This window comes from Rhinopithecus roxellana, chromosome 5, assembly GCF_007565055.1.
Source record: "Rhinopithecus roxellana isolate Shanxi Qingling chromosome 5, ASM756505v1, whole genome shotgun sequence".
NCBI lineage: Eukaryota > Metazoa > Chordata > Mammalia > Primates > Cercopithecidae > Rhinopithecus > Rhinopithecus roxellana.
In genome coordinates, this window is record NC_044553.1 from 93089711 (window position 1) to 93111063 (window position 21353).

The following is a 21353-nucleotide window of genomic DNA, read 5'->3' on the forward strand; positions in this document are numbered from 1 at the left end:
GGAGGATGCTTGAGGGTTGCTTATGAGCTTTAATGAAATATTCTGAATAGGTAGAAAAATGGTGCTCATTGGGTCCTACCATCAACATTAATAAATACTGGGAATTCCTCTTTTGTGTATTTGTGCTCTCAGACCTAGAATAAGCCCAAACTTTAGACAGCCTACTTTAGTCTTAGTGATGAGACTTCCTGAGCCTCAAAAGCCTTCCGAAGACCAATGAGCATTCTTTCTATGTGTTCTGATTGCAGGTTTGTATATATTTTTTTCTATCATACATTCAAGCTACATCCTGTGATTGACTATTCAATCCAGGGCTCTTCCTTGCTCCACCTATTGTGAACACTCACCCATCTCAGAATATGTCGCCTGTGAATTATACAGGACTTTTCTCCACTACTTACCCCCAGATGCAGATATAATAACGACATAGATTTTGTGAGCAAATCAACAAATGCTTGCATTTGGAGAGGATGCACTTTCTCAAAAAGAGATAATTGCTGAAGTTGGTAAACTGCACCACAGAGATGGGACTAAATTTAGCCTCCTTGAAACCAAGATCAACTGAGAATGTATCAAGCATAAATTTTTTGCGCACATTCACGGAGTTTTTAAATGTCTTCACGCCTCTTGCTGCACATAAACATATGGAGCAGCCATTTTTTTCTTTCTTTCAAATGCTGCCAATGTGAACAGAATCAATAGCACATGGTAAAGCATATGACCTATGTGAAATTTCATATTAGTTGAATAGAATTCCAGGCTGAGCTCTAACCCTATTGGCATACATATCTTCCTCTCAAACCATGTGTACAGATAGAATTGTAAATTATTGGAAGTGAACAGGACTCTAAAACCATCTGTTCAGCTCCTTCATTGTACAGAAGTAAAAGCTGAATCTTAGGTAAAATGACTTGCTCAACATCTGGTTAATAATAAAACAAGCAAATGCTAAAAAGAGTAAAACTCCGTAATTGCAGGACCCATATAATATTTATAAATATAACTACACAGTGGTTTGTGAGCATGTATTATGCAAACACATGCATACACATACATATATAGATCTATTAATACATACACAGTCAATTCTCCAATCGTCTCTGTTAAAGCTGTTTTTTCCCACCTGTTTCTTTCTAATTACTGACGTGGTCAAAACTAAGCTGCCTCTCTGCTATTAGCTGGTTTGGACTCCCCTACAAGTAGAGGCTAAGAGCAGGACTTCCGAGCAGTTTAGTTTATTTAGGAGGTGATACCAAGAAGCAGAAGCAAAGAAGAAAAAAATAGAAGGAGGTATTGTGGGGAACTGAGACTCAATCCAGTCGTGAACCCCTAAGAAATTATGTTAAATGTGCCTAAGAATTGACTTCCCAAAGGACAGGAGACAGAGGCATTTATCTACTCATTCTCATGCCCCCTTAGCTGCGGGCTGCCCCTAAGGATGAGGTTAACTTCCCATAGTTCTCCTTGCTTGTGACTCAGATAAAGACTTGAGGCGGAAAAATACAAAAGGGGAACAGTTCTACCCCAGCTATAGTTAAAATCAGAAAACGGGTGAGGCGTCATGCCTATAATACCAGCACTTTGAGATGGTAAGGCAGGTGGATCATTCGAGGTCAAGAGTTTGAGACCAGCCTGGCCCACATGGTGAAACCCTGTCTCTATTAGAAATACAAAAATTAGCTAGGCATGGTGGTGGGCACCTGTAATCCCAGCTCCTCAGGAGGTTGAGGCAGTAGAATCACTTGAACCCGGGAGGTGGAGGTTGCAGTGAGCCAAGATTGTGCCACTGCCCTCCATCCTGGGGGACAGAGCAAGACTCCATCTCAAAACAAAAAACAAAAAAACAAACAAAAAAAAACCACATACAAACAAAGAAACAGTAATAAAATAAAAAAAGAAATGGGAGAGGCAGTGTTGCACCAAGATACAGACTTCAAGGAACATAGACCAATTTTAATACTTTAGAATTTACATCCAATTTTTAAAAACTTGTATGGATTAGCATCATAGGATGGCTAGTTCAGAGTTACCATCAAGGTGACTACAAAGCACCCTGGGGTCTATAGTACAGCTTGAAATTGGAGATCTAGTTTCTTTCTCTCATGACCGACCAGGTTGTAGCATTCATTCATTTGAAAAATATTTATTGAATTGCACTATGTGCCAGGCATCTTCTAGATGCTGGGAATACAGCAGTGAACTAAAAGGACAGCAATATCTACCCAAATAAACCCTAGAATCTAGTAGGGAAAGATATTTTGTATAAAAAGAAGAAAGTGGCCAGGCGTGGTGGCTCATGCCTGTAATCCCAGCACTCTGGGAGTCCAAGGTGGGTGGATCACAAGGTCAGGAGATCGAGACTATCCTGACCAACATGGTAAAACCCCGTCTTTACTAAAAATACAAAAAAATTAGCCGGGCATGGTGGCACACACCTGTAGTCCCAGCTACTCGGGAGGCTGAGGCAGGAGAATGGCGGGGACCCGGGAGGTGGAGCTTGCAGTAAGCCAAGATCGCGCCTCTGCACTCCAGCCTGGGTGACACAGTGAGACTCTGTCTCACAAAAAAAAAAAAAAAAAAAAAGAAAAGAAGAAAGCAAAATATATCATTATTCAGATATTGATGAGAACTCTGAAGAAAAATCAAGCAATAAAAAGCATAGACGATGCTGGTCAAAATAAATATTGCTATTTTAATGTATTTACTGTGTTCAGGAAAAGCCTCACCAATTAGGTGACATTTGAGCACAGATTTAAAGAAGGTTATAAGGTGGGTCCTGGGGACATTTAAGGCAAGAGCATTCTTGACAAAAGAAAATTAGTATAAAAGCCCTAAGGTCTAAAAGTATGTGGTATCATTTCTTTCTTTTCTTTTTTTCTTTCTTTCTTTCTTTTTTTTTTTTTTTTTGACAGAGTCTGGCTCTATCACCCAGGCTGGAGTGCACTGGCATGATCTCGGCTCACTGCAACCTTTGCCTCCCGGGTTCAAATGATTCTCATGCCTCAGCCTCCCGAGTAGCTGGGATTACAGATATGCACCACCATGCCCAGCTAATTTTTGTATTTTAGAAGAGACTGGTTTTCTCCATGTTGGCCACACTGGTCTTGAACTGCTGGCCTCAAGTGGTCTGCCCACTTTGGCCTCCCAAAGTGCTGGGATTACAGGCGTGAGCCACTGTGCCTGGCCTTAGTTTTTTAAATTATTTTTTATAATAGATGTACATATTTTTGAGATACATATGATAATTTAACATATTCATATAATTCATATAATTTGAAAATTCATATAAAATTTGTATAATTTGATCACATACAAATCAGTATAATTGGGATATCCTCAATATTTTTTTTGAAATATTTGAAAAAACCTCAAATATTTGTTTTTCTTTATGGTAGAAATATTAGAATTCTTCTCTTCTACCTATTTTAAAACATAAAATATATTATTGTAAAGCAAACATTTGAAATAAAGTCGCACAAAGTGGTGGACTAGGAACTGCATCTAGCCTGAAGACTATTTTAGTTTGCTTTATACAGGCCTTTTATTTTTACTTTTAAAACTAATTTAAATTTTATTCATTAACATTATGGAAATCCTAGAGAATTAGGAGATTATAGATTAAGAAAAAAAAAAAAAAAACTGGGACACCTGTCACAAAGGATTACAGCCGGGCACAAATAAATATTTTAGTGGGGCATGTTTTTTTCTAGTTTTCCACAGTCACTAGCATTCCCTGTTGCACTGTACACTTTTACTTCTGTAAGAAAATTTTACTCATTTGTTAGCTTCCTTGCTTTTTGGGGTAGTAGGGTTTTATGATCTTGAGTTTAAATTGTTTAAGAATAATAATGAAACTAATTTTCATAGTGACTGAATTTTTAGAATACTGACATCAATAGTTTTGTTTTATTTGAAAATTATTGCCAGACACTGAGTCACTTGGCAAAAAAGAACATTCCCATTGTACCATAAAGTACTAATAAATGCCCCCCAAATAATTAACAAATCTTATCAGATGCATCCCTTGCAGGATTAGCCTGCTTATATATTTGGATCCTGTCTTACTTGGGGAAAAAAAGATCAAAAAAAGCACATGTGAGATATACTAACTATGGTAAATATAACAAGTGTAAATATATTCCTTGCCAAAAACTCACCAAGAAACCTCAGACTAAAGATGTACAGAAAAGTTATGGCTGATACACAAAAGAAAAAGAATGAGCAGTTTTTTGTTTTGTTTTTGTTTTTCGTTTTTGGTGAGATGGAGTTTCACTCCTGTTGCCCAGGCTGGAGTGCAGTGGCACCATCTCAGCTCACTGCAACATCTGCCTCCTGGGTTCAAGTGATTCTCCTCCCTTAGCGTCTTAATAGCTGGGATTACAGGCATGCACCACCATGACCGGCTAATTTTATATTTTTAGTAGAGATGGGGTTTCTTCATGTTGGTCACACTGGTCTCTAACTCCCAACCTCAGGTGATCCGCCCGCCTCGGCCTCCCAAAGTGCTGGGGTTACAGGCATGAGCCATCATGCCTTGCCTAAAGCAGTTTAAAAAATCAAAATTCAGAGAGTGGAGTGCTATGTAAATTAATGAAATCAAGACAAATAGCAAGAAAACAAAAACATTAATTAAAGCTTGACTTTACCTACACTGAAGAAGGCATATGGTAAGGGAATATTAATGCAATGTAAAACAGGTCACAAAAAAGTCTCACAAAAACAATCAATACACTGATTCTCTATAAAAAGCTAAGTGAATAAAAAAGATACAGTTACACACACACCTTAGGTGAGAATTCCCCCAAGTTTTCCCAAACACTACTGAAGAGAATAGTGGCTTCCTTGATTTTCAACCCTTTCATATCTTGATATTTACTTAGCACATTGAGTTAAATAAACATTTTGCTGTAGCCAAATACGAGAAATCAATTCACTGCTTTATGGCTTAAAGAGTACATTTATACCAGAGTCATTACGAGAAGTTAAAACTCGAAAGTGTCAGTCAAATCCCTTAGGAGGGTCAAGGTCCCAGAGAAAAACAACTGAGCCTGGGCATACTGCTGGGAGGAAGATGAAGGTTCTGACCAGATGAGGCAGATAAATAATATCACTAAGAGGGATGCCAAGATGTTCACAATCATGCAGTGGGGAAGATGTGAACTCAACTAAGCCAAGAAGTTTGAAACACGAAGGTAGACTATTCAAAGATGTATACGTAAATGAAGGTTTACATTTAGAAAAACATAAGAAGAATGAAAACAAAAATCTCAAAACTAAATCTGCAACCATAAACTTGCCAAATCCGCAAGACAACTAAAAGACAGTACACTATGAACAGGCAAGACTATAGTCTGCTTGAGTTTAAATCTCAGCTCCACCACTTACTGGCTTTGTGAATTTGGGTGAGTTTCTTAACTTCTTGATGGTTCAGTAATAGTATTAATATTCATAGTTAATATAGTAAAATAAATGATAAATGCTTACTTCTTAAAGGTCATAGGAGAAAGAAATTAGATAAAGGATACCAAGTGCTTAGCGTAGTGCCTAGCATAGAATAAGTGATCCATACATGTTAGTACTAACATTATTATTTTTGATTTTATAACAATTGCAAATTATCTACTATAACAAGTTGTCAGAAGTTACAGGACTCAGTTAATACAGCAGTAGCATGTCTGTTTTGATCAGGTTTATATTCCCAGATTCCAGTACAGGGCTGGCTTGTTACAAGGTACTCAGTAATGTTATTTGAGTGAATGCATAAATCAAAGTAATGGTGATCCAAAAGTCATTTTTGCTTCATGTTGTAAAAATGCAAATATATTCAGGTGTCTCTCTTGGACTTGACACTCTGAATAACAAAACAAGTCAAGCAGACTCATTTCAAAGGGGCCTGGAATGATACACAGTAGTCCAAGCTGGAAACCAATTCCCGGCGCATGCTGGACTTCTGATGCATCAGCACTTGAATTATGTATGTCAACTGTTAGGCTCATATCTTCCAGAAAATGGAGAAAGCAATACATAGCATGTGTGAAGTTTTCTTTCTTTCTTTTATTGTCTTGTTTTGTTTTGTTTTGTTTTTTGAGACCGAGCCTTACTCTGTTGCCCAGGTTCGAGTGTGCCCATGGTGTGATCTCGGCTCACTGTAACCTCTGCCTTCTGGGTTCAAACAATTCTCTTGCCTCAGCTCCCCGAGTAGCTGGGATTACAGGTAGCCACTGCACCAGCTAATTTTGTATTTTTAGTAGAGATGAGGTTTCACTATGCTAGTCAGGCTGGTTTTGAACTGTTGCTCAGGCTGGTCTCAAACTCCTGACCTTGGGTGATCCACCCACCTCAGCCTCCCAACGTGCTGGGATTAATGGCGTGAGCCACCGTGCCCAGCCATGTTTGAACTCTTCAAATCCCTTTTCTAGTAGGTGGCTATGAGTATATGGTGAAATCCTCCTATGTTTTGCTTTCTAGTTCCTACTAAACTGTAGTATATTGAAATGAAAAAGAGAGTCAGTATCAGAAGATGGAGTGATATCAACAAAGACACTGAAAGAGCTATCCAGATACACGTCCATCCACTGAAATGAAAGTAGGCAATACTCCAGACTATATTATCAGTTTTATTGCCCAATATCTCTGTGCAATTGGACACTGGGATGAGCAAACATAACGACTTTCAAACTAAATAATGGCTCAAACGACTCTAAAAGGACTAGATAGACAGGTGAAACATCAGTGTGTATCTCTAGATACAACACCATGAAAAGAGTCACTAAAAGACCATCAGGAAGGTATATTCAACAGTGTCAACAAATGCTAGTCATAGTGGCATACACTCTTGCGATTTTATCATTGCCATCTAAAGTGAAGGCCCACTTTTGAATTAGTGTGAAATACAGTAGCATTTCTAAATTAAAAAGTTTTTAAATGACACTCTACCTGCAAGGCACAACATGAATGATTGCAGTACCAGCAGTTCCCATGGTAACCTCATCTTCAGATTCCGAGGTCAAAGGGAGTTTCAAGTCCAATAACAAGTGAATAGAATCGCTGCTTCTTTTAAGTTTTGTATAACTTTTAATCTGTGGGAAAGAAGAGACATTACAATGAGATTTGGGAATATTTCTCTTTGTGGTCTCTGCAAGTTTATCTTTACTCGAATATCAATAAAACTCACTTGTGGGAAAGTACCATTGGAGGGGAAGAAAGGAACATGTTAAATTATGAATATGAAGCAAATAAGTCTCCTATTCTTTTCTTGCAAATAATAATTGGGTAGGAATTGGAGCTGAGGAGTCCCTGCGGCTTCTGAATGAAGACAAGAACAGTTTCTGATTAGGCATGAACCAACCTGAAGGCAGGGGAATGCACTATGCTTTGCAAGGTCCCTCTGTGTCCAGACCCTGTTCTTATTTATTTTCCAATTAGTAAAAAAAACATGCAAATACAGAACTGCCACAGAACAAGATGGCTTAACACTGGTGGACCCCAGGTAGAAATTCCCAGTTTTTCTAATGGCATTATATCGTGTGGGAAAATTGTGACTACCCATTTAATTCAAACATTTTTCCCCTTTTCCCCATGTTTCACTTCTAACATGCCACAGAAATATGCAGCTCCAGTGCCTAATGAGAGAAATCCAACCAGCTATCAGTAGCAGCCTACTAGGTTCATTTGGATATATCCAGAACATGATTAGGAACACGAATACTTCTGTTAGCCAAGAATACTGAATTAGGAGAATTCTGCAGTAAAGAGAGGCTACTCATTACCTTTACCAAAAGCTACAAATTTAAGTAACTGAGTAAAGCTGTGGGCAGACACTGTTATTCTGGGGAATGGAGGCATGTCCTTGCTTAAGGGAACAGGTGCCCCTCAGCTCAAGCAGATGGGTAACAGATCCAGGGTTGCAGGGGCATCTACAACTGTTCAAAGAAAAGTTGAAAATATTACTGTATTTTGAAAATCTCCTAAGTTTTAAGTATTGAAAATTAGTTTAAAATACTTTTTTTTTTTTTTTTTGAGATGGAGTCTCGCTCTATTGCCCCGGCTGGAGTGCAGTGGCCGGATCTCAGCTCACTGCAAGCTCCACCTCTGGGGTTTACGCCATTCTCCTGCCTCAGCCTCCCGAGTAGCTGGGACTACAGGCGCCCGCCACCTCGCCCGGCTAGTTTTTTGTATTTTTTAGTAGAGACGGGGTTTCACAGTGTTAGCCAGGATGGTCTCGATCACCTGACCTCGTGATCCACCTGTCTCGGCCTCCCAAAGTGCTGGGATTACAGGCTTGAGCCACCGCGCCCGGCCAGTTTAAAATACTTTTTAAGGCCAGGTGCAGTAGTTCACACCTGTAATCCCAGAATTTTGGAAGGCCAAGATGGGAGGATCACTTGAGGCCAGGAGTTCAAGACCAGCCTGGGCAACATAGCGAGACTCGCACCTTTACAGAAAATTATTAAAAATCAGCCTGGCATGGTGGTGCATGCCTATAGTCCCTGCTACTCAGGAGGCTAAGACAGGAGGATTGCTTCAACCCAGGAGTTCAAGGCTGCAGTGAGCCATAATCACTCCACTGCATTCCAGCCTGGGCAACAGAGGGAGACCCTGTCTCAAGAGAAAAAAAAAAAAAAAAAAAAAAATTAGCACTGCATGATTCAAGTAAAGTCAAATTTCCCTCTGGTGCTGACGGATTGCAACATGAAGTTAGTAAAACAGAACTCTCAACTGTGGTTCCTCTCATCCACTCATCCCTTCTCCCACCCATCCTGCCAGTTCGCCATGTGTGAATGTATATATGAAGCATCTTCTGCTTGCCAGATGCAAGGAGAAGCACTGGGCGCATCAAGAGGAACAAGACACCATCTCTATCCTCTACAGTCTCTTTATCCAGTAGGGGCTGTTATCCACAATTTCATATAATTGCAATATGATATCCCGTTATCAAGGAAGGAGGAAACTTTTCGTTTGGGAATCTTCATAAAGGAAGTGAGCTTCCCTTGGGGTCTGAAAGACGAGCAGGGTGCTACCAACTCATCAGTTAATCAAATAAACCAGAAATCTAGGGAACCGGGAGACCTGCATTCTATTTACAACTCTGGCAGGAACTCATTATGTGGTCCTGGGTAGATCACCCCATCCGGCCTCTCTCTGAATCTTGTTTAAAGGTAAACCTCCTGGTTAAGTAAATGAAACGTCTTTGAAAACTCTACAGCACCCTACATTGCCAGATATTACTGTGGTCTCAATTTGTTATTTTAGCTTTCATTTAAAAAATATATTACATTTATATTATTTTTAAATTGACAAAAAGTAATTGCATATAGTTATGGTATACAATGTGATGTTTTGATATATCACTGTGGGATCCCCAGTATTTTCAAGCTGAAATTATACCTGGAGTTTCTCATCTTACTCTCACTTATAAAAAAAACACTGTGAGCAAACACAGGCTTACATGAAAACATGGGCCAACACAAGCTACTTAATAATGGGTTCTTAGCGTTAATTTAAACCATGTGATCACTGCAAAGCCTGTATGTTTACCAGGGAGCTAAAAGAAAATGAACAACCATCATTAGAGAACTTGCCTTTCTTTTGTGCCCTTAAATAGCTTAGCTTCTGATAAAGCTGGACTTAATATATTGTGAAGACAAAAGGGACTCTTAACTTCTGCTCTGCTGATGTGGCAGAAAGCCGGCAGTATCTCTAATTGGATATGTTCAGATACTCTTCTGACATGCATGGTGATTAGGCCATTTTAGATAAACAGGATGTGCTGATCAATGAAAACTATTAATGTCTTAAGCAAATGATCAGGGTATTAATAATTAATTTTGTGAGAGAAATGTCATCTCGGACCTTGGGATTGATCTACAATGTTAAGCGGTTTCTTGAAGCAATTAAAATTAGCTTAGGAAATGTATCCAATTACATGATAAAGATTTAGTTCATGATATGACACTATTTACAGTGCATGTTCTATTAAGGGCTGTAGGTTTTTAAGGATGAAGAATTTCAAGAATCCTATTGGCATTTATTTACATTCAGGTAGGTAAGGTTCACCTTCGCTAATCAGAAATAATGGGGTCGTGGACAGTAATTTGTCAGTGGGTAGTGGTAACCAAAGCATCAGGTTTTCTGAAGGGAGCTGAAGATTCATGAATCTCATGTGGTACTGTGGTGCAGGATACAAAGTTTCATAATTTCAATTTTTCTGTCAGAGCCAGAAAGAAAGCTGCAGGATGAGCCAAGAGTTATGGTGGCAATAGATCTCCCCGGTAGCTTTGAGCTCTCTCTGGCTTATCTAACAGTGGCTGTAGCAAAGGTAGTGTAGTCAGCACTCATTTTGAGATCCTGCCCAAGAGTGAGACTCGTAAATCCTAAGAAGGAAGCCACACAATAAAACAGGCCTTGGTTGCTTTCTCTCACTGAGCCAGGAGGAGATGAATAACTAAGAATTGTACAAGGTGTTTTTTTTTTTTTTTCCCCCACATTCTTGAACAGAACAAAACTTCCCTCAACCCTTCAAACAATTTTCATACTAATAGTCATACCGGAGACCTCAGCACAAAGTGCTGAAAACAAAAGCATCAATCAGTTTTCCCTTAAGAGTCCTGGTTTCCAAGAATCTACATGAAGGGCCTGGTCATGTATTTGTCTGTTCTGGACACTCTGCTGAATTAAAATGTTGCTGGTGTCCAAACAGTACTAACTCAGCTCACACAAAAAAGTAATTGTGTTTACCATGTGGCAGAGACAGTGCTAGCTGAGTATGCAGAGGTTAGGGAGGCATGGGTCTTGTCCTCAAGGAGCTCACAGTTTACTTGGCGAGAGGTGCTAATAAACCAGTAATTATAATTTGGTGCAACATGTGTAGTAAGTCTATTGAGAACAAGATGCTAAGGAAGCAAAAGATTATCATTGAACTGAGCTGGGAGGTAGGGTAGGGCAGGAGTTTCAAGAAAGCTCCTCAAAGGGGCTACCAGTTTGAACTGATTCTTAAAGGATAAATAAGAGGGAGGAAGGCCATTCTGAGCCAAGTGACAGGGAAAACAAACTGGCAAGAAGCTGTGAGAACCTTCAAGTTATAGCAGTGCAAGATAATGAAGAGCGTAGTCTGCCGAATCTAACTTGTGCTCTATTCCTAGACTTCACATTCTCCAGCTGTGTGGTCCATCTAATATATATGAGAGCTGCAGGATGGTGAGGATTAGTGAGAATGCATGAAAAGCACTGAGCTTGGGTACTGGCACAAGGTTGAAATGTGATAGCTATCCTTGTTAAAGACAGCACAGCACAGCCTGAGTTTGGGAGTTATAGGCTGAGGGGGAAAGAGGCTGGAAGGTAAATCACGAGCCTGGTCTCCAATCATCTTTGAACGTATAGTAAAGATTCTGGACTTGAGGCCAGGCATGGTGGCTCATGCCTGTAATCCTAGCACTTTGGGAGGCCGAGGTGGGTGGATCACGAGGTCATGAGATCAAGACCATCCTGGCTAATACGGTGAAACCCCAGCTCTAGTAAAAATATAAAAAATTAGCTGGGTGTGATGGCATGTGCTTGTAGTCCCAGCTACTCGGGAGACTGAGGCAGAAGAATGGCTTAAACCCAGGAGGAGGAGGTTGCGGTGAGCCAAGATAGCACCACTGCACTCCAGCCTGGGCGACAAGCAAGACTCCGTCTCAAAAAAAAACAAAACAACAACAACAACAAAAAAGATTCTGGACTTGATTCTGAAGGCTATGAGGAGGGTGAGAATGACTTCCAACAAGGGAAAGACCTAAAAAGATTCTATTTTCCTGTATGAAGATCTGCTTAAAGTGCAATCCCCCAAAGGACACAATATCTATTTTACCTTTTTGCTTTTTTCCTCTAGTTAGGAAGTTGACTACCTCTCTAATTACTAAGAATACTTCCAACAGAAAATGTTTTTCAAGGCCTCATGGCAGCAAGACAGTGTGGGAAAACATGGATTCATGTACACTGAGTTCTTCCTGGATTTACCACAAATTACCGAACTTTGGGAAGGACACTTAATCTCTGTAAACATGTTTGCTTGTTTGTATGTTAGGGATCATACCAGAAGCCCTATCTTTCTCACAAGTGTGCTGTGAAGGTCAACTGGCTTGTTTTGTATGTGAGTATTAACTACTATCGTTGTTTAAACTTGGATTCAAATTCTACCTCCTGGCCCCAACCAAATAGATTTTTAACTTTATGAAAGTAGGAATCTTTGTATTTTTGATTGATATTTAAGAGGCACATAGAATAGTGAACCATCAGAGCAGGCAGCCAATCAATAGCTGATATGTAAATGAAAGAATAAAGGTAGCTAACATCTCTTGTGGACCTACCATGTGATCTTACATTCACTTCTCCTTTAATCCTTATAACATGGCTGGGAGTCAGGCATCATCATCCTCTATAAAATTACATCCTTGGAAATTAGAATACGAGAGGCTATGAAACTTGTCCAAGGTTAAATATCTAGAAACCAATAGAGCCGGTATTTAAATCTATGTCTTCATACTTCAAATACTGAACCCATTTCTAAAGCTAATGAACTCTTCTCAAAGTATTGTGTCTTTTAAAGTGTGACGTAACATCCTGATGGTGACCCCCTTCTCTAACTTGGCTTTTCATGTTGTCCTTCTGCAGAAGTGAAGCCAGATGCCAGTAAACCAAGGTGTAGAATCTGTAATATTCATAATGTAAAGGATAGCACAGGTTTCAGAGCTGAGACTTTGTCAGGTGGCTATGTTTCACTAGTGTTAACTCAGAAGTCTTTTGTGATAGCATAACTGTGAATAAGTTTCCTTCCTCCTAAGTGTAAGAACATAGACATTTGCTTTCTTGCTAATTATTATTTAGAGTGCTACCATTCTTAAGGCAGAGATTTTTAAAAGGGATCATAGAGTTAAGAGTTTCCTAACTCTACAATTAGCTAATGAGGGGTGCAGTCATCACAATGGCGAGGAAGTGGGAAACAGAAATGAAGGCAAGAGAGAAAATAGGCTTCCTCAGAAAGCAATACACCAATAATTTTAAAGGAAAATGGCATATAGTCAAATCTTAATGTTCAATCAGTCAATAGATATTTGTTGAGTGTCCATGATTCAATTGGTAAAATTCAAAAAAGAAAGAGTTTTGGGTCAAGGTCTCCACCCACAAGGATTCTACAGCTCAATTGGATAGAAAAGATTATTGACCATACAAGATAGTTTATATTGTTAAATGAGTAGTACAGATCATCTATATGTCTTGTGATTATGGTAGCTAATCTATGGGTTCTTCTTGGATAATGAAAATTCCTATCACATCAGTCAATCAAATTAACTTGCTGGATTTTCTCCTTTTACCAGCTTTATATTCTATCTACCAGTAAAAACAGATTTTCATTCCTATAGGTGATGTCTTTCAACTTCACTGGAGATTGCAGTAAGTAGTCTGCTAGGAATGGTGAGAAAATGTGTGTTGCTTGGTTTTTATCATTGGATTATTTGTCCCAAGCATCTGAAAATATGAATACAACAGTGCAAAAGAAGAGAAGATATAAGGGACCTGGATGATATATTTGGAAAGCTATATCTATTAAACAAGAGGCAAACATGTATAGGATGGAATCCCTTATTTAGACCATACTCACCTACTCAGTGGTTCATTTAGACACCGTTTCCATCATAATACCACATTAAAGAGGGCCTTGAGGAATGATAGAGGGTAAGCTAAGGTACACAGTTGCTCCCCATTTGAAAAGACTTTCCACTTATGGTGATTCTAACCATAAATATAATGATTACATTAGGCAGAAATCCTCTGAAATAAAAGCCAGGTAGCTAATGTATCACCATTTCACTTACTGAAGGATCTCTTCCATAGCCTGAGAGTCCACAGTTATACAGATTAATTTGGAAAAGTCTTCCATTGAAATTTCTTAAAGTATATGGCCACTACGGATTTCTCAAAATATACTTTCCCCTTATAGAAAACCTTATTCTACTTTGATGTTGGACTTTTCTATGTTACTACTGAGAAGACCCTCTTCAAAAAACGGAAGTCATCTCAATAATCACAGTGATATTGCAAAAAATCACTGGGATAAGATTCAGAATAACTGGGTTCCAGGCTCAGTTCTGTTATTTGCTTGCTGGACAAATTTCTTAAGGAATAGAAGAGGGGACTGTGCCAGATTGTTTTTAAGGATTCTTGAAACTTTGAATTACATTATTCTATAAGAAGAAGGTTACATATGCCAAAGATATGTAATTAGTTAAATGAAGTAGTGACTACACCTTTGTCATCCCCAGAGACATTTGAGGCTTGTAACAACATCGTCTTCCCATTCATTAAAGTTGTTTTAGATATATTGCTTTTAAATTCGATGTATTACACTGTTACTGACAATTTAATCCCAAGCCACAAGTCCATATTCACTATCCATAGCATTCACTAAGTAATCACTAATTGTAATTTGGTAAGTTTTATTTAATATTTACTTGTATTAAGGGAATGCTTGAACAAAGCTTAAATACTAGCTATTAATCCTCTGAGGGAAATATTGTCCAGGGGCAACAAACTGCCTTTCTGGTAAGTAGTTCAATATTTTGAAAAAAAAACACACTTATAATTTGAAAAAAAAACACACTTATACTATTTCTTGATTTTTGTCTTATGTATTAAGTTATTTTATGAATGATGATATTCAACTTTCTTAATCACTCCCAATGACAGACAGGCCTACAAAAACACAAACATACCTTGCTTTACTGTTGTCTAAACTTAGTTATAGCACATAATTTGGCTGTTAGCTGAGCTGCAGAGTACACTGCTTTTATTTTTTTATAGTACTTGTTTTTTTCTGAGTTAATAATTTTCTCTTTAATAACAGGTTTCTAAGTATATACCACAAATTCACCCTAAACATTCTATCATAGCTAATACTTTCTTTTTTTTTTTTTTTTTTTTTTTAAAAAGACATTTATTCAGCGTCACGATCAGACTATTACATTTAGCAATCAACAGCATGGGTACAAAAAAAAAAAAATCTACATTAAAACCCTTTGTTGGAATGCTTTACACTTTCCACAGAACAGAAACTAAAACAACCTGTTATACAATTAGTCACAAATACAGTCCTCGAGTTTTTTGCCCATACACATGACTATTTGTCTAAAACATGTCTTCTTTGTAGCAGCCAGGCCCTGACACCACCGTGCTTGGCTGAGTTCACAAATCTGTTGTAACCTGTAGCTTCCCTGTCGCTTCTCTGGCTCTCCTCTCCTGCTAAGCTTTGTTTCCTAATTAAAATCTTCTGCCACTGCCATAGCTACTGCTGCTGCTGGAACCGCCATAGCCACCTTGGTTTCATGGTTTTGCAAAGTATTGGCCTCCACCGCCATAGGGGCTAGAGCTTCTGCCTCCAAAATTTCCTCCCTTCATGGATCCAAAATTTGAAGACTGATTGTTGTAACTGCCAAAATCATTGTAGCTTCCACCACCTCCAAAATTGCTTCCATCATTACCAAATCCATTATAGCCATCCCCACTGCCACCATATCCACCACCACCACGGCTGCCACCAAAGCCACCACGACCACTGAAGTTTCCTCCACAACCGAAGTTGTCATTCCCAACGAAACCACCTCCACGACCACCACCAAAGTTTCCAGAACCACTTCGACCTCTTGGCTGGATGAAGCACTAGCCATCTCTTGCTTTGACAGGGCTTTCCTAACTTCACAGTTGTGGCCATTCACAGTATGGTATTTCTGAATGACAATCTTATCCACGGAGTCATGGTCGTCAAAGGTTACAAAGGCAAAGCCCCTTTTCTTGCCACTGCCTCGGTCAGTCATGATTTCAATCACTTCAATTTTCCCATACTGTTCAAAATAATCTCTTAGGTGATGTTCTTCAGTGTCTTCTTTAATGCCACCAACAAATATCTTTTTCACAGTTAAGTGGGCACCTGGTCTTCAAGAATCTTCTTTTGAGACAGCTCTCTTTGGTTCCACAACTCTTCCGTCCACCTTGTGTGGGCTTGCATTCATAGCTGCATCCACGTCCTCCACAGTGGCATATGTGACAAACCCAAAGCCCCTGGAACGCTTGGTGTTTGGATCTCTCATTACCACACAGTCCGTGAGCATTCCCCATTGCTCAAAATGGTTCCTCAGGCTCTCATCGGTTGTTTCAAAGCTCAACCCTCCAATGAAGAGCTTCCTCAGCTGTTCGGGCTCTTTAGGAGACTCTGACTTAGACATGACGGCAGGGAGAAGAGAGACTTTAATGATGCTTCCTCGGCGGCATCCACGGGCAAAAAGGACGCTAATACTTTCAATATTTTCAAACACACCTCATAGTCCATCCGTTTTAATAAGTATTATTTATTTGGACATATAGATATTTAACACTTGAACAATTCAGCTGAAAAACAGACATGAATGGTTCTAGTCTTCTAACATTGTTTGGTTAAAAACAGAAGAGCCATGTATTCAAAGCTATGATTTTTTTCCACAATTTTCCATACATATGAAGCTTATGTATTTGTGAGAGTGTACAGTACAATGTAGTCAATCAGCAATATAAAAGTGTATGAGATTAAACTGGTAAACAATGTTGGAGGTAATGTAATGGTAGAATATAGTACAAAACAACTGGGAAAATGATAAATAATAGATATCATTTACAGAGCACTTACTACATAGCAGTCTCTGTATTATGTATTAACTCATGTAATCTTTAAAACAACCTTGAAGGTAGACTATAATATTATTTTCATTTTATGGGTTAACTAAGTTGGAGTTAATAAGTAATAGATAGAACTTCTTCTGATTTTCCCTCCTAAGTTTATTGTATATTTTATACACTGACACGCATTCTTTTTATTTATAGTTTGATGAGATTTTGAAAACTTATACAGTCCTAGAACCACCATCACCATCATGATGTAGAATATTTCTATCACTCCCAAAATGAACCCTTAGAATGCTTATAAACTATTGATGGGAATGTAAATTAGTTCAGCGACTATGGAAAGCAGTTTGGAGATTTCTTAAAGAACTTAAAACAGAACTACCATTTGACCCAGAAATCCCATTACTGGGTATATACACAGAGAAAAATAAGTTGGGCTGGGCACAGTGGCTCACACCTATAATCCCAGCACTTTGGGAAGCTGAGGCAGGAGGAATGTTTCAGTCCAGGACTTTGAGACCAGCCCGGGCAACACAGGGATACCATCTCTACAAAAAATTTTAAAAGTTAGCCAGGCACGGTGGCTCCTGCCTGTAGTCCCAGTTACTTGCGAGGCTGAGGTGGGAGGATTGTTTGAGCTCAGGATTTGGAGGCTGCGGTGACCCAAGATCGTGCCACCGCACTCCAGCATGGGTGACAGTGCAAGACCCTGTCTCAAAAACAAGAAAAGGAAAAAAAAGAAAAGAAATAGTTCCACCAAAAAAGACACATGCACTTGTACGTTTGTCACAGCGCTATTCATGGTCGTAGAATCAACCTAGGTGTCCATCAATGGTGGATTAAAGAAAATGTGGTACCTACACACCATGGAATACTATGCAACAATAAAAATGAATGAAATTATGTTCTTTGCAGTAAGATGGATGCAGCTGGAGGCCATTATACTAAGCAAATTAATGCAGGAACAAGAAATAAATACTGCATGATCTCACAAGTGGGAGCTAAATATTGCATATCCAGGGACATACAGATGGGAACAATAGGCACTGAGGACTAGTAGAACAGGAGGGAAGGAGTGGGGAAGGGCTGAAAACTGCTTATTGGGTACTATGCTCACTATTTGGGTGATAGGGTCATTTATACCCCTAATTTCAGCATCACACAATATACCTATGTAACAAACCCACACAAGTACCCCTTGAATTTAAAATAAAAGTTGAGATTATTTAAAATAAATGAACCCTGAAAGTTTGACTTAAGAGTATGGATATTTAAACACTCTGCTAAATTTTCTCCCAAATAAGTATATGTAGCCTTATTATTAGAACAGCAGGCAATTGTAGTTTATATAAAATATGTGGTATTTTCATCTTGCATTTAGATTGTCCCTCAGATACTTCATCCTTCCTTTAGAATGTCATTGCCATGTTATTACACTCTTATTACAATAAAATCAAGAACAAAAGTAGATCATAGTTCAAGACAGGAAAATACACGGCACCTCCACTCCTCCTTCCCACTCCTATGGAAAGCAATGCTAATTGATTATGGCATTCTTTGCTGCTTAGCCCAAGGACAGCCCCAGAATCCTCTCGACATGGCATTTCAAGTACACATGACAAAGTCAATGCAGGTTGCAAGTAAAATAAAAATTCCTTTGCTTCCCTGTGGCAATGAGATCATTGGCTTTAGAATCACACAAGCCAGGTTTAACTCCCAGCGCTACCATTTAGCTGTTGTTCTTGGGCAAGTCATTTAACCTCTGTTAGCCTCACTTTCCTCTTTAGTAAAGTGACAGTGAAGATACGGGGTTGTTGAAAGGAATATGAGAAAAAAATCCATATAATTGGATTCTGCTAGAAAAAGTTGAGTGTGGCTTTGGGTCGGCAAACTTGCTGGAAAAAACAAGAGGGGTAAGTGTGGTTCTGGGAGACCACAAATACAGGGAGCATACTGTGCCAAAGGGGGAAATCCATAACCACTGAGCACTGGAGGAGAGTGGAAGCAAGGGACTTAGGGGAAATTACAATCCCCAGAAACCCCACTCTTACCCATGCTTTCTGGGTACTGGGAAGTAGACGTTGCAAACTCTCAAAGCTCCTATCACCAGAGCAGGAAAGAAGGATTTCTTAGCAATCATCTCACGTTTGTTTTCCTTCTGCCCGCTGCTGTGCTGCAGAGTGCCAATTCTGCTAACCTCCCAAATAAATCACCGTTAATGAAGCATGTTGCACATACAGACAGCAACAGGCATTTTTTAATCACCTAAACTAAAGAAGAGCTAAAGGTAAGCACAAAACACTCTAATACCTAATATATTAGGTGTCAGATTTAAAGTGGCAAGAACCGTGTGACTTTCAGGGCTTTTACTTGGATACACTTAGTGGGGAAGTAAGCCTACTAGTATATTCATCATCATGCACAGTTTGCCAATTGCTCGGACAGCCAAGTCAGAAAATCAGATAACTGGTAGCCTAAAAGGGGGTCTATATCTGCTTAATCAGAAGCAGAAATAAGATTTCAAGCATAAAAACTCAAGTTATAATAGGCTATACCAAAGTAGGGGGTTAAATAAAATCTACTATGCACTCTATCCTTTACTTACAAATTACTGACTGAACATCTAGTAACTGACATGCAGTATAATATAGCAATGAATAAGACAGGGTCTTCCCTCATAGAGATTATTTTACTCTACTAGGTAAAATAATATAATACTCTAAGAGGGCTGCAACAGTGGACAAATCCAACAATATCAGTCAAGAACATAAATGGTCTTTGTAGATACACTTAAGTTCAAGTCTTGAACTTGTATGTTTTAGGCAAGTTATTTCTGATCCTCCAACTTTATATCCATAAAACGGAGATACTGAGCCTACTTCAGAAGTTTGTAGAGATGTATATGAGATAATGCAAGTAAAATGGTTTACCACCATAATGCAAAAAGAACATAATCTTAAGATAAGTGTTGTTTTACTTAGAAGGAAGTCAGAAGTCATTCTCTTAAAATAACTGGAATTGGCCAGGCACGATGGCTCACATTTGTAATCTCAAAATTTTGGGAAGTCAAGGCAGGCAGATTACTTGAGCCCAGAAATTCGAGACCAGCCTGAGCAACAAGGTGAAACACCATCTCTACTAAAAATACAAAAAATTAGCTGGGTTTGATGGTGCACTCCTGTAGACCCAGCTACTCAGGAGGCTGAGGTGGGAGAATCACCTGAGCACAGAAAATCAAGGCTGCAGTGAGCCATGAGTGCACCACTGCACTGTAGCCTGGGTGATGGGAGTGAAACCCTGTCTTAAAAAAATAATAAAAAAAATAATAATAATAACAACTATGTAAGTGGAGGTTGGGATAGGAAACCCCCCTACTTTTTAGCTAAACTATAATATGGGATCTGCCATCTCATGTAATGGTAAATAAAATATGTATTCAAGATCCTGTGCCATTATATATTTATAGCTAAACACTAGATTAGAACATTCATCCAAAAATATTTGTTGAACACATGCAATATGTCAGACACTGTATCAGTAAGCACTGGGTATCATGGTAAAGTTGAGTCCTGCTATCATGGAGCTTGCATTCTTCTGCATTTTCTAGGTTTATTTGCCTATGAACACTTACTCTCGAAGAGCAGAAGTACACCTCAGTATCATTATGCTTTAGTTCATAACTTCATGCAGATGGTGGGATATTTCCACACCATTTGACAAACGCTATTGAGTCCTTATTTGGTATAAAATCATTTTCCAGAAGCCTCCTGCAAATTAAACCAGACTATTTATGTGAGTCTTACCTCCATTTTCTTGTCTTTTGCACCCAAATTTGGGTCTCAGGCATGAAAGGTGATAAAGTGATAAAAATGACAAGCTGGGTTTTGTTTTTGTTTTTGTTTTTTTTTTTCCTTGAGTACTTACTATGGGTCAGTTACAATACAAAGGTTCTGGACAGATTACCAAATGCTTACAATAACTTGAGGAGGCAGGTATATGATTATTTCCATTTGTCAAAGAGGAAAGTGGGGGGCTTGGAGGGTTATGTGAGCCACTTATTTCTTTAGTATACCTTTCCCTACCTACTTACCTCTAGACCTGTAAGTGGCCAATTTCCTCCCAGTGTATTGTGTCAGGGCTGATAGCACTGACATTCAAAAATAAAAATAGAGTAGAAAGCCAGTAAATCACTTTGCAAAATTTGCCATTCTCTGCAATGATGGGGTACTTCATTATCAGATACAAACTAATATGACAGAATTACAGCACATGGATCCAGAATCCTTTGTATGTCAAGGGACTTTTTTCCCTTTTATATGAACAGCAGAAACTGTGAATGTGACAGTTTTTAAAAAGTTATTTATTGTCCTTATCAATGGGTGGTTATCCATCTAGTTAGTGTAACAGCCTGTTAGGTAGCAAGTGATAAATGTGTTCTTTGTTTAATCAGGCTTAGGCCAAATCGGGCAAACACTAACTGGTTCTGAGAGAACCAGATTTCAGGCCTAGCCTGTCACATATATAACAGATGTCTCTGTAGTTCTGGGTGTGCAATGAGTACATGCTGCCAATCTACTTTTAACCATTCTATTTGTGTTCTTCTTTAAAATGAGATAGAGTGATCATTTCCAGTTATACAGTGAGTTTTATCCAAGAATCTCCAA

At 38.9% G+C, this 21353-nt stretch overlaps 1 protein-coding gene and 1 pseudogene across 2 annotated transcripts in view; one reads left to right on the forward strand and one right to left on the reverse strand.

Annotated features, from left to right (window-relative positions):
* C5H14orf39 (chromosome 5 C14orf39 homolog) overlaps positions 1–21353 on the forward strand; it is a 540151-nt gene that overhangs the window by 430721 nt on the left and 88077 nt on the right. The window lies entirely within an intron of this gene.
* On the reverse strand, positions 14984–16276 carry LOC104675359 (annotated as a pseudogene). The gene has a single exon (XR_004057526.1). The product of XR_004057526.1 is annotated as a heterogeneous nuclear ribonucleoprotein A1-like (transcript).